Genomic DNA, 13110 nt, shown 5'->3' on the forward strand with positions numbered 1-13110 from the left:
GTTGTGAACACGTCCTACTGTGTGTGAGCTAAGTGTGTGAACACGATTTGGTAAAGGTAGCGATGAGAGGCCATGTAGGAGTACATGGTGGGTTGTCTCATTGAAACTGTTCTTAGGAACTAAGTTCTGTGTCTATGATCCATGAACAGCTACTACCACTCATTGGATCCTTAATTGACCCTCTCGGCTTCTTAATCACCCTAGTACTCTGTCCAGGAGTTGCAACTAGTTTCTGGTGTTTGTAGGTTATGTGTTGGCGGCCATGCGTAGCGCTGACCCTAGGGGTGGGCTATGATGCGGTAGATACACCTTGGCACGGTGTACTGGGCACCTGTTTGGTGTCTCGGGAACCCTGTTCACATCTTTCGGGACCGTATGTGGAAACCTTGGCTGGACTCCCTACGGATGGAACCTGGATAGGCGATAAACCTGGACTAGAGACTTGAGTGTTTAGGTAGGCCGTGGTCGACACCCTCGTTGGGCTTCCGCTTGAAGGTTGCCGAGTACATGTCGTGTAAATGACGGTAAGTGGTGGGAGCGTGTGTGAAGAGGTACACCCCTGCAGGGTTATCATTATCTATTCGAATAGCCGGATTCCTCGGATATGGAAACTTGGACCCCTTGCATAGTTCATAGACAAGTGAAAGTGGATACTCTAAAACTCGCAAGATAAGTGTGAGTGCTATGGATGGCCTTCTCGTAGGGAGACGGGAGCGGATCCATAGTGGTGTATTGATATGGTGAATATGTGGACTCGTGTGCGCCACCTCAAAAGAGTTACTTGCAGACATAGTTTAGGTTAGCCACTGGGTCAAAGCTGGCTTGCTGGAGTTAAACTCCACCACCCCTTTGTTGATACTGATGCATATGTAGCTAGTTCTGATGTAAGTCTTGTTGGGTACATTTGTACTCATGTTTGCCTATTTTATGTTTTTGCAGAGAGACGTCAGTCTCGCTAGTAGTTCTGTGTGGACTTCGACGTTTAGCTTGATACCTCAGCTACGATCTTGTGCCCTCGGCAGGATCTGGTAGATAGTCAGGCTTCTCAGCCCTTTTCATTTGTAGATGTCTGTACTCAGACATGTTAAGCTTCCGTAGTTGCTTTTACTTGTATGCTCTGAATGTTGGGTCATGAGACCCATGTTTGTAATATCTTGGCTCCTCGGAGCCTAATGAATAAATACTTTGAGTCGTAGAGTTATGTTGTGATGCCATGTTGTATTTACACATATCGAGCATATTGTGTGTATGATTGAAATGGTTGGTATGTGTGGGATCCGACAATCTAGTTATTTATTCTTGGCAGCCTCTCTTATGGGGAAATGTAGTCTAGTGCTTCCATGAGCCATAGTAGTCCGCTACAGCCCGGTTCACCGGAGTCCTGCTAGCCCAGCACTACTGCTCAGGACACTTGACTGGCCGGCATGTGTTTCACTTCGTTCCTGTGTCTGTCCCTTCGGGGAAATGTCACGCGGTGACATCCGGAGTCCTGCCTAGCCTGTTACAGCCCGGGTTACCGGAGTCCTGTTAGCCCAGTGCTACAGCCCGGATTCGCACGCTGCTGACCGACATGCTCGAAGTTGATTCATGTATGTCTGTCCCCATGGGTTAGTGCCGCTTTGGGTTCATGACTAGCCATGTCGGCCCGGGTTCTCTGTCATATGGATGCTAGCGACACTATCATATATGTGAGCCAAAAGGCGCAAACGCTCCCGGGCCATGGTAAGGCGACACCCGTGGGAATACCGTTCGTGAGGCCGCAAAGTGATATGAGGTGTTACCGGCTAGATCGATGTGACTTGGAATCGGGGTCCTGGCAAGATTATGGAATAGGCAAGTACCGCATAAGGTAGGACAAAACTGTTTCCTTTATATTCTGATTGATACGTCTAACGTGCTCTTTACAGAGAAATACATAATTATCAAGGAAAGAATTTGAGAACAATGGAAAGATATATACAGGTCTTAAAAAGGTAAAGGTGATCTTGACGATCCTTTGGACACTCTGCTGCATGCCTGCGCCGCTTTTGGCCTTGGTGTATGATCCTTTGAGAGGATCAACGATCGAGTATACATAAGGGGCATGGAAAAGGGCCCTGGGTACCATCGCAAAGTAATGTGGGTTGTAAAGAACCTGAAAAATAGAAATAAGAAGAAAAAAGGAAGAATATGAGGGTCCGAATAGGGTCGATCCGTATTGTGGACTTTGTTTTTAGTGTGCCTCTTTCCTCGTCCATGGTATCTTTAGTGCGTAGTTATGTACGCACGGTACGTATGCCGCGATCAAGTTGGGATTTTGACGAAGGCCGAATTGCTAATCTAGCTCTGGACGAGCCGGACTATCATTATGCAGGGTAGACCAGACTCGTTTGACAGTGTCCGGGGGCTTGACTACCGATGTAGTATTCGGCTTGATAAGGCCACCCTCTACTTCAGCTACGAGGGCCGCAGTATGCTCCTCAGTGCGGAGGGAGCGCTCCATGTTTCCATTGACTGTTATAATGCCGCGTGGTACGGGAATCTTGAGCTTTAGATATGCGTAGTGCGGGACTGCATTGAAATGGGCGAAAGCAGTTCATTCGAGCAATGCATGGTAACCACCGCGGAAAGGGGCGACGTCGAAGATCAAGTCTTCGCTTTGGAAGTTATCCGATGAGCCGAAGAGTACTTCCAGCATTATCGACCCTGTGCAGCAGGCCTCTACGCCTAGTATCACTCCTTTGAAGGTGGTTTTAGTGGGCTTGATTATTGACGGATCAATGCCCATTTTGCGGACAGTGTCATGATAAAGCAGGTTAAGACTGCTACTATCGTCCATAAGGACTCGCGTGAGATGGAATCCATCGATAATTGGATCGAGGACCAATGTTGTCAAAACTCCATGATGGATACTGGTCATATGGTCTCTGCGATCAAAAGTGATCGGACAGGCTGACCATGGGTTGAATTTTGGGGCGACTGGCTCTATGGTGTAAACGTCCCTTAGTGCCTGCTTGCGCTCCCGGTTGGGGATATGAGTGACAAAGATCATATTCACTATTTTTACCTCGGGGGGAAATTTCTTTTGCCCCCCTGTGTTTGATGGGCGAGGCTCATCATCATCCTCGCTAGGTGGCCCTTTCCCTTTATGTTCGGTGTTTATTTTATCAGCCTGTTTAAAGACCCAACAATTTATGTTGGCATGATTGGCAGCCTTGTCCGAGGTGCCATGGATCTGGCAAGGCCGATCTAGTATTCAGTCCAGACTAGATGGACCGTCTTTGTTCCCTTTGAATGGCTTTTATTTATTTACAACTCAATGATTACAACTCGATACTAGAACAAGATATGACTCTATATGAATGCCTCCGGCGGTGTACCAGGATGTGCAATGACTCATGAGTGACATGTATGAAAAATTATGAATGGTGGCTTTGCCACAAATACAATGTCAACTACATGGTCATGCAAGGCAATATGACAATGATGATGCGTGTCATAATAAACGGAACGGTGGAAAGTTGCATGGCAATATATCTCGGAATGGCTATGGAAATGCCATAATAGGTAGGTATGGTGGCTGTTTTTAGGAAGATATAAGGAGGTTTATGTGTGACGGAGCGTATCGTATCACGGGATTTGGATGCACCGGCGAAGTTTGCACCAACTCTCAAGGTGAGAAAGGGCAATGCATGGTACCGAAGAGGCTAGCAATGATGGAAGGGTGAGAGTGCGTATAATCCATGGACTCAATATTAGTCATAAAGAACTCACATACTTCTTGCAAAAATCTACAAGTCATCAAAAACCAAGTATTACACGCATGCTCCTAGGGGATAGATTGGTAGGAAAAGACCATCGCTCATCCCCGACCGCCACTCATAAGGAAGACAATCAAATAACACCTCATGTTTCAAATTTGTTACACAATGTTTACCATACGTGCATGCTACGGGACTTGCAAACTTCAACACAAGTATTTCTCAAATTCACAACTACTCAACTAGCACAACTTTGATATCACTATCTCCATATCTGAAAACAATCATCAAGTATCAAACTTCTCTTAGTATTCAATGCACTTATATGAAAGTTTTTATTATGCCTAAAAGCAAATTCCCATGTTGTTCTAAAGGACTCTGAAAATAATATAAGTGAAGCATGAGAGATCAATTATTTCTATAAAATAAAACCATCGCCGTGCTCCAAAAGATATAAGTGAAGCAATAGAGCAAAAACTATATAGCTCAAAAGATATAAGTGAAGCACATAGAGTATTCTAATAAATTTCAAATCATGTGAGTCTCTCTAAAAAGGTGTGTACAGCAAGGATGATTGAAGTAAACTAAAAATCAAAGACTCAAATCATACAAGACGCTCCAAGCAAAACACATATCATGTGGCGAATAAAAATATAGCTCCAAGTAAAGTTACCGATGGATGAAGACGAAAGAGGGGATGCCTTCCGGGGCATCCCCAAGCTTAGGCTTTTTGGTGTCCTTGAATTTTACCTTGTGGTGCCATGGGCATTCCCAAGCTTAGGCTCTTGCCACTCCTTGTTCCATAATCCATCAAATCTTTACCCAAAACTTGAAAACTTCACAACACAAAACTTAAATAGAAAATCTCATGAGCTCCGTTAGCAAAAGAAAACAAAACACCACTTCAAGGTACTGTAATGAACTCATTCTTTATTTGTATTGGTTTTAAACCTACTGTATTCCAACTTCTCTATGGTTTATAAACTCTTTTACTAGCCATAGATTTATCAAAATAAGCAAACAACACAAGAAAAACAGAATCTGTCAAAAACAGAACAGTCTGTAGTAATCTGTAGGTTTCGAGCACTTCTCGAACCCCAAAAATTCTCAAATAAATTGCTGGACGTGAGTAATTTATCTATTAATCATCTGCAAAAATAATTAACTAAATATCACTTTCCAAATAAAAATGGCAGCAATTCTCGTGAGCACTAAATTTTCTGTTTTTTACAGCAAGATCAAAAAGACTTTCCCCAAGTCTTCCCAACGGTTCTACTTGGCACAAACACTAATTAAACACAAAAAACACAACCAAAAAATAGGATAGATAAATTATTTATTACTAAACAGGAGCAAAAAGCAAGGAATAAAAATAAAATTGGGTTGCCTCCCAACAAGCGCTATCGTTTAACGCCCCTAGCTAGGCATAAAAGCAAGGATAGATCTAGGTATTGCCATCTTTGAGTTTAATTTTCTTAGCGGAGTCATGCTCGAATCCGGGAGGTTCCTTACGCTTCCCTTCATATTCGGAAATTTTTAGATCTAAAGAATCAAACCGCTTATTGCAAAGGGTAATTAACATATTCATGCGGTGGAGATTTCCATTAACACTCTTGAGAGGTTTAAGAGATTTTTGTAAAATTTTTGTTACTTTGCAAATATTCTCAAAAACTTGTGTCTTCTTGGATATTATGTGGCCCCTTTTGTGGAGGTACTGTTCCCACTATTCTCTCTAAAATTTCATGAGCAATACTTTCAATAAAAATTGCTTTGGCAACGCAATCCAAGAGTTGTCTATGGGACATATTTAATACAACTTAAAAATTGCAAAGCAAAATTCTAAAATTCACCTCTAGGGTGCAATTACGATAAGATTCCATCATCCTAAACCACGCATCTTTTAAATTTTCTCCTTGCCTTTGTTTGAAGTGAAGAACTTCAAACTCGGTAGACAAAGGGGCAGATAATGGACTAGCCATAACGACAAGGCAAGCAAGAAAGCGGCAAACGGAAAAGAGAGGGCGAATAAAACGGCAAGGGTGAAGTGGGGGAGAGGAAAATGAGAGACAAATGGCAAATAATGTAATGCGAGGGATAAGAGTTTGTGATGGGTACTTGGTATGTCTTGACTTGTGCGTAGACTCTCCGACAACGGCACCAGAAATGGCTCGTTGTCGGGAGTCAAATCTTGACTTGACTTGGCGCGAATCTCCCCGGTAACGACGCTAGAAATACTTCTTGCTACCTCTTGAGCACTGTGTTGGGTTTCCCTTTAAGAGGAAAGGGTGATGTAGTAAAGTAGCGTAAGTATTTCCCTCAGTTTTTGAGAACCAAGGTATCAATCCAGTAGGAGATCACGCTCGAGTCCCACGCACCTACACAAACAAATAAGAACCTCGCAACCAATGCGATAAAGGGGTCGTCAATCCCTTCACGGTCACTTATGAGAGTGAGATATGATAGATATGATAAGATAATATTTTTTATTTTTATGATAAAGAGATATAAATATGCAAAGCAAAATAAACGGCAATAGAAATAACTAAGTGTTGGAAGATTAATATGATGGAAGATAGACCCAGGAGCCATAGGTTTCACTAGTGGCTTCTCTCACGAGCATAAGTATTACGGTGGGTAAACGAATTACTGTCGAGCAATTGATAGAACTGAGCATAGTTATGAGAATATCTAGGTATGGTCATGTATATAGGCATCACATCTGCGATAAGTAGACTGAAACGATTCTGCATCTACTACTATTACTCCACACATCAACCGCTATCCAGCATGCATCTAGAGTATTAAGTTCATAAGAACAGAGTAATGCTTTAAGTAAGATGACATGATGTAGAGGGATAAACTCATCCAATATGATATAAACCCCATCTTTTTATCCTCGATGGCAACAATACAATATGTGCCTTGCTGCCCCTGCTGTCACAGGGAAAGGACACCGCAAGATTGAACCCAAGGCTAAGCACTTCTCCAATTGCAAGAAAGATCAATCTAGTGGGCCAAACCAAACTGATAATTCGAAGAGACTTGCAAAGATAAACCAATCATACAAAAAAGAATTCAGAGGCGATTCAAATATTGTTCATAGATAAACTTGATCGCAAACCCACAATTCATCGGATCTCGATAAACACACCGCAAAAGAAGATTATATCGAATAGATCTCCAAGAAAATCGAGGAGAACTTTGTATTGAGATCCAAAGAGAGAGAAGAAGCCATCTAGCTAATAACTATGGACCCGAAGGTCTGAAGTAAACTACTCATAGATCATCGGAGAGGCCATGGAATTGATGTAGAGGCCCTCCGTGATCAATGCCCCCTCCGACGGAGCTCCGAAAAAGGCCCCAAGATGGGATCTCTCGGGTACAGAAGGTTGCGGTGGTGGAATTAGGTTTCCGTGGTGGTCCTGGATGTTTGGGGGGTACGTGGATATATATAGGAGGAAGAAGAACGTCGGTGGAGCAACGAGGGGCCCATGAGGGTGGAGGGCGCGCGCAGGGGGGTAGGCGCACCCCCTGCCTCATGGCCTCCTCGATTGTTTCTTGACGCTCAATCCAAGTCTCCTATATCACGTTTGTTGAGAAAATCACATTCCCGAAGGTTTCATTCCGTTTGGACTCCGTTTGATATTCCTTTTCTTCGAAACACTAGAATAGGCAAAAAACAACAATTTGGGCTGGGCCTCCAGTTAGTAGGTTAGTCCCAAAAATGATATAAAAGTGTAAAATAAATCCCATTAACATCCAAAACAGATAATATAATAGCATGGAGAAATCAAAAGTTATAGATACGTTGGAGACGTATCAGCCTACCGTTGCCATCTCGGGCTTCGGACGTGCCGAGGTCACTAATGTTGTTGCTTCTACGAGATAGCCAGCTATCTTCTCCCTTGCAAAAGCGGGTCATAAGTGTGATGAGAGCTGCCGTGGACTTCAGTTTTTCTTGGCCGAGGTGTCGGGCGAGCCACTCATCGCGGACGTTGTGCTTAAAGGCCACGAGGGCTTCGACGTCCGGACAACCGACAATTTGGTTCTTTTTAATTAAGAACCTGGTCCAAAGCTTCCGGGCTGACTCTCCAGGTTGTTGGACTATGTGACTAAGGTCATCAGCGTCTGGAGGCCGAACATAGGTACCTTGGAAATTGTCTCTAAAGGCATCTTCCAAATCTTCCCAGCTACCAATAGAGTTTTTTGGGAGGCTGTTTAACAAGTGTCGTGCTGGTCCTTGAGTTTTAGGGGGAGCGTACTTGATGGCATGGAGATCATCACCGCGAGCCAAGTGGATGTTGTAACACCCTCGATGCGACTATATCTCCCACGTGTCGAGGCACGACTTAGAGGCATAATCGCATTGAAGGCATATGTCGCAAGTTAGGCAATCTTCACAAACATCCCATGTAATATAATTAATAAAAGGGGAGATAAAATAGTTATCTTACACTCGCCACTTCAATCAAGTACATAAATAACATTACATCATCCAAACACTCATGGCCCGACTACGGTGCCAAAATAAAAGACAACCCCACAAGCGACACGGTCCCGATCACCCCCAACAGGGCACCACTACTGATCATCAGGAAAGGAAACATAGTAACGTTGAGAGTCCTCGTCGAACTCCCACTTGAGCTCGAGCGCGTCACCTGGAGCGGAATCATCAGGCCCTGCATCTGGCGTAATAGTAATCTGTGAGCCATAGGGACTCGGCAATCTCACACCCTCGCGATCAAGACTATTTAAGCTTATAGGTAAGGCAAGGTAAAATATGTGGAGCTGCAGCAAGCGACTAGCATATAAGGTGGCAAACCTATTCGCAAAAGAGAGCGAGAAGAGGAGGCAAAGCGCGAGCGAGAAACTAGAGAGCAACCTGCGCAAGCATTACTCCAACACCGTGTCCACTTCCCGGACTCCGCCGAGAAGAGGCCATCATGGTAACTCACACGGTTGATTCATTTTAATTAAATTAAGGTTCAAGTTATCTACAACCGGAAATTAACAAATTCCCATCTGCCCATAACCGCGGGCACGGCTTTCGGAAGTTCAAATCCCTGCAGGGGAATCCCAACTTAGCCCATGACAAGCTCTCACGGTCAACGAAGGAATAGACCTCCTCCCGAGACATTCCGATCAGACTCGGTACCTCGGTTCTTCAAGACACTTCGACAGGTTAAAACAAGACCAGCAGCACTGCCCGAATGTGCCAACAAATCCCGATAGGAGCTGCACATATCTCGTTCTTAGGGCACACTCAGATTGTCTTAGGTACGGGTAGGCCAGCCCAGAGTTGCCCCTGGTGGCCACCAGCAGCTGACAGGTGGACCAACACTCAGAGGAGCACTGGCCCGGGGGGGTTTAAATAAGATGACCCTCGGGCTCCGGAAACCCAGGGGAAAAGAGGCTAGGTGGCAAATGGTAAAACCAAGGTTGGGCATTGCTGGAAAAGCTTTAATCAAGGTGAACTATCAAGGGGTTCCCATTATAACCCAACCGCGTAAGGAACGCAAAATCCGGGAACATAACACCGATATGACGGAAACTAGGGCGGCAAGAGTGGAACAAAACACTAGGCGAGAGGCCGAGCCTTCCACCCTTCAACAAGTATATAGATGCATTAAGATAACATGGCAATATAATGATATCCCAACAAGTAAATAAATGATTCAACAAGGAACGGTCTCCAATCTTCACTTGCAACTAGCAACGCTATAAGAGGGGCTGAGCAAAGCGGTAACATAGCCAATCAACGGTTTGCTAGGACATGGTGGGTTAGAGGTTTGACATGGCAATTTGGGAGGCTTGAAAGCAAGTGGTAGGCATCGTAGCATTGGCATAGCAAAAGAGCAAGCAATCTAGCATAGCAAAGATAGTAGTGATTTCGAGGGTATGATCATCTTGCCTGCAAAGCTGTCAGAGTTGACTGGATCCTCGAAAGAAAACTCAACGGGCTCCTCGTTAGCGAACTCGTCTCCCAGATCTACCCAAACAAGACAAACAAGCAACAAGGACACAATCAACCACGTGCAAGGATCAAACAATATGATGCAATGATGATATGCTATGCGGGATGTGATGCGGGATGCAGATGCAAGATTTGACAAGGGATGCATGAACCTGGCCTCAACTTGGAAATCCAAGTGTGCCACTGGAAAGGTGAGATGAAATCGCTTGAAAACGATATAAAGAACGCCAGAATTGGAGTTACGGTTTTGGAAATGGCAAGCGATTCAAAAATGACACCGGTCTACGATTTACAGCAAGTAGCCATCTAAATGCAATGAGATGAACATGCTACAACACCCAAACATGACAACAAAATACATGGCAGGTATGCATTCAAGATGCTTAACAAAAGTCTAGCACTGAGCTACAGCCAATTCATCCATTAACAGGTTCAAACAAGCATGGCAAAAATGCAAATGGTAAAAAGATCTCAGACTTAGTGAAATTAACACTTGTCTGGAATTTCAGATCAGGTAGCACTCTTTAGAGCAACAAAACTACATTCTATAGGACCTGAACATGGCAAAGTAAAGCATGGCCTGGAGCTACTAAAGGAGCTTAACAAAAGTCCCTTAGTGACCTTGAGCCAAAAGGGATCACAAAATACAATTGCAAGCATGTGAACATGCCAAAAACATAATCAGTTTTCAGACTTAGTGAAAACTGGCACATGCTGAAACATAACTCAAGTAGGCATGTTAACGAGCTCGATGCACTCACTATGGTGCAAGTCATGAAAATCTAGGCATACATCCATAAAGAATACACAAAATGCAAGCTAGACATGGCAAGAACAATAGCATAGCATGCACGGATCAACTACAACATCATCGGCAAAATTGCAAACAAGTTGACAATCTGCCCAGATTCACAAAGTAGCAAAAGTAGAGCTCGATTGACTCAAGCTAGGTTGCTCCATAATTGCAAACAAAGACATGGATGAATAAAACACTACAAGATTAACAAAACATCCTTACTGATCATCCTCAAACAAGGCACAGATCACTAGGAAACAACATGAACATATGACAACATGAACTAAACAGCTCAAGGACTTAGTGGAAATGCTAAGTCCCTGAAAACAGAATTACCAAGTGCACCACTTTGCGAGCTTGCACTAGTCACCACACACATCACAAAAATACATGGGTTGCACCTCTGGAAATACGACAAAACCCTTAGCAAAACATATGTAGAGCATCAGGGCATATCATGCACACAATAATCATGGCAAAAATGACAAATGTCTAAATGGAGTAACAGATCTGACAATTATCTCAAGTAGCCCTCTTCTAACAGCATTTCGGGCATTAAGATGAACTCAAATGAAAATGACGCAATGGAATGAAATGATGTACTCTCTGAGATGAACATTTTTATATGCTATATGCATGAATCGGAGCTATGGATGCAAAGTTATGAGGCTATGAACAAGAGCACTTGGACTAGAAAATTCCGGGGACTTAGGAAAAAAACACCACCAGATCTAGGGTTTTGGTGGCACGCGAACCGAGGTGGCTCCGGCAAGGACTGTAGCTCCGGCGAGGTCGACGGGGAGAAGAAAGGGAGGGGAGGCCGGCTCTCCCCGGCCGGTGCTGACGGCGGCGGCGGCGGCGGCGGGCTTCGAGGAGCGGTGGGGCGGCGACGACCGCGGTGGCCGGAGCGGGGGGAGGGGAGCTCCGGTCGCCGGCATTGGCGAGGGAGGCGGCGATGCGGCGGCGGGGAGCAGGGAGGCGCGGGGCGGGCGGATGGGCCTCGGGGGCTCGATCTGGGCCTCCCGGGCCGACGGCGGCGACGAAGTGGGGCGGCGGCGCGGACCAGTGAGGAGGCGACATGTGGCGGCGGCGGGGTCGATCCGGACGTGTCCGGCCCGCGGGAAATTGTCCGGCGGCGCGTGGAGACGACGGAGACTAGGGTTTCGAGGTGGGGATCCGAGATTTGGAATGGGGGTTCTTTAAATAGGCATAGAGGGAGCTAGGAGAGTCCAAATGAGGTGCGGTTTCCGGCCACGCGATCGTGATCGAACGCTCTAGATGATGGAGCAGGTTTAGGTGGGTTTTGGGCCAAATTGGAAGGGTGTTGGGCTGCAACACACACGAGGCCTTCTCGGTCCCTCGGTTAATCGTTCGAGCATCAAACGAAGTCCAAATGATACGAAACTTGACGGCGGTCTACCGGTAGTAAACCAAGGACGCTTGGCAACTCTCGGTCCAATCCGGAAATGTTTAATCCCCACACACAAAAGAAAGCTAGAAATGACCACCGGAGGAGAACGAAGCGTCGGAATGCAAAACGGACAACGAGGAAAATGCTCGAATGTATGAGACGAACACGTATGCAAATGCAATGCACACGAAGACATGATATGAGATGCATGACAACGATAACAACACACGGAGACAAAGACCCAAACCCAAGAAAATAAAATAACTTAACGCCGGAAACGGCAAGAGTTGGAGTACAAATTGGGAAAGTTACATCCGGGGAGTTACAGATGTGGAGAAGAAAATCTTTGATCCATACTTCGGGATCTGTCGTTCCATCGTATGATTCAATGTTCACGGGTTTAAAACCTTCTGGGAACTAGTGCTCCATGACCTCATCGATGAAGCATAAGGGGTGTGCAGCGCCTCTGTATCGGGCGATGTCACGACGCGGTTCAGATGAAGTCTGTATGCGGTTTTCGGCCCGGGTGAGGTTGTGCCTGTCGCGCTAGGTCTGATGGTCGTCTTCTCGTGTTGGGGCACGCCCCCTTGATCCATGGATTGATCTGGCTTGGCCTGCTCTATTGTACAGGTCCTGTCATAGGTCGTAGGTGTATCCTGGAGCCGCTATCTCTCTGCCCTTATGGTGAGGTGGTGCGGGTTGGTGTTCGGCGTGGGTGGCCACTTTGTCTCGCCCGCATGGTGGCCGATCTGGTTCATCAGTGCGGTCGTGTTTCGATAGGATTGTCTTGACGGCCTCATCATCGAATTGTGGCAGTAGCCGACGCTTTGGATAGCTTTTTGTTGGGCATTGAAGTCCATATTCTTTGGCAGCTAGGACCTAGGTCCATGTGTCACTGAGTGTAACATGTTCGGCTTGGAGCCGCTGCTGCTGGTTTTTTAGGCTTCCTGAAGTGGCGATTAGTTGGCGCTTAAAGTGCTCATGGTCGAGGGGTTCCTCTGGCATGATGAAATCTTCGTTGCCGAGGCTGACATCATCCTCGGAGAGTGGTAGATAGTTACTATCTTCCGAACCCTCGTTCCTGACCGGATCGTCGGGGTTAACTTGCCCCTCCTCCACATCATCATGTTCGGATGTGGGCTCGACGGGGGCTTCGGGGTCTTCGGCATCCTCCGGAGTGTTATCGTCT

The sequence above is a fragment of the Triticum dicoccoides genome, chromosome 7A, assembly GCF_002162155.2.
Source record: "Triticum dicoccoides isolate Atlit2015 ecotype Zavitan chromosome 7A, WEW_v2.0, whole genome shotgun sequence".
Taxonomy (NCBI): Eukaryota; Viridiplantae; Streptophyta; class Magnoliopsida; order Poales; family Poaceae; genus Triticum; species Triticum dicoccoides.